This window comes from Pecten maximus, chromosome 18, assembly GCF_902652985.1.
Source record: "Pecten maximus chromosome 18, xPecMax1.1, whole genome shotgun sequence".
Classification (NCBI taxonomy): domain Eukaryota; kingdom Metazoa; phylum Mollusca; class Bivalvia; order Pectinida; family Pectinidae; genus Pecten; species Pecten maximus.
This window is the reverse complement of record NC_047032.1, coordinates 6,844,017-6,845,685: the sequence shown is the minus strand read 5'-3', so window position 1 is coordinate 6,845,685 and position 1,669 is coordinate 6,844,017.

The following is a 1,669-nucleotide window of genomic DNA, read 5'->3' as shown; positions in this document are numbered from 1 at the left end:
GTCAAATGCTCCATATGTAAGCAACAGGAGAGTGGTTTTGTTGGAATAGAAGAATTTGGGTTGTGATTGCCTTCTGGGCGGATGATTTTGTGAAGGAGGGAATGGATAGATGTTGCCTTACAAATTTCAGCTGGCTGAATTTCTCTTTATTTAGTAGCAGATTGTGAGGTCTCTCGTTTGATTCCCAGTGTGCTAGGATATTTCCCCTTACACACAAAAGTGAATCACCGAAATAAATGAAATTCATCTTTCATGACTTTATATGATGTACAAGTTCTTTTTTCATGGTTTAAGATGTAAAATGTTAATTACCGAGATTAAGATGTTGATATTTATAATTTATTCTTCGTTATATCCACAACTTTTTTCATGTAAATTTGGATGTGTAAAAATATCATTCCGTACTAAAAAGTAGATTTGGATGCACATAATTTTGTTTTTTGTTCAAAAATTGAAAATTATCTTTCATGCTTGTTATTGATAGCTAGATGCTTCAATTATTGCACGAACAGTAAAATGAATGTCTACATGTGAAGTATGATGGAACAAGGTGTATTCACGATTCTATGAACTCTCAAATACGCAATGAATCCCTGTAAATCTTTGTTAACCAACATTAAATACATTGAAAACAAAATAAAAAATATTTAACATGTCATTCTCATCTCGGACTTGTGACTTTAGTTCCAACAGTTTTCAGCTTTTGATGCGTTTCATGGCTTTTAGCTCATCTGACCAGTGGTGCGGTTTCCGTCGTCTACTTTTGCTTAAAACTACTTCTCAAAAACCAAAATGCCTTGCATCCAATATATAGCTGGTAAGTTCCTTGGACAGAGCCCCACAAAGTGTGAGAAAAAAATCCCCTTTACCCATATTAAAGGTCAATGTTGTTAAAGCATAGAAATAAGTTCTTTGATTACGTGAAGGTCGGAGAATCATCAAAGATGTCAATAACAAGTGATCACTGCTGGCCCATTAGGCTCTGTTATAGCACAGAATGAAAATTACCGAAGAAACGAGATTCCAGGAAGACCTTAGCACTCGCCAAGGAATATTGTAAAAGTGCATATTTTAGCAGTTATTTTATTTTAGCAACTTTGTGAGCTTGAAGCATTTCCTTAAATTATACCTGAACTGGTAAACACTGCGGAGGCACAAATTCATCATGGTATTTACCTTTCTTGAATTTTTTAGGTTCAGTTATCTTTGATTGTGCAGCAGACCTGAATTCTCCTACCCACCCTAAAGCTAGTCGCGGGTACAACAAAGTGCACAAATACTTCTAGTCTTTTGTGGCGTCATGAATTGTGAAATTATTAGAAACTCGAACTTTCTTACTATACAAAATGAGAAAAAATTGGCACATTGGTGTTTTGCCATCGCGAAAAAAAATAAAGAAAAAAAAATGTAAATTTTCTGATGATGAATTTCAGCATCCAGAACAAATGCAAGCCCACATTTTATTTTTCCTATCCCTATTCAAAGAGTGAAATTAAGCTTAATTAAACTGTGGCAAAAGATTTCCCACTGTGATTTCCTTGGACATCGGGATCTAATCTTGGTTCTACAGATATAACAAAACTTATTTCATTTTTTTGTAAAATTTTATTTTAATGAGAATTTAAATGAAATAATTATATTAATAATGACAATAAAATAAATGATTTTT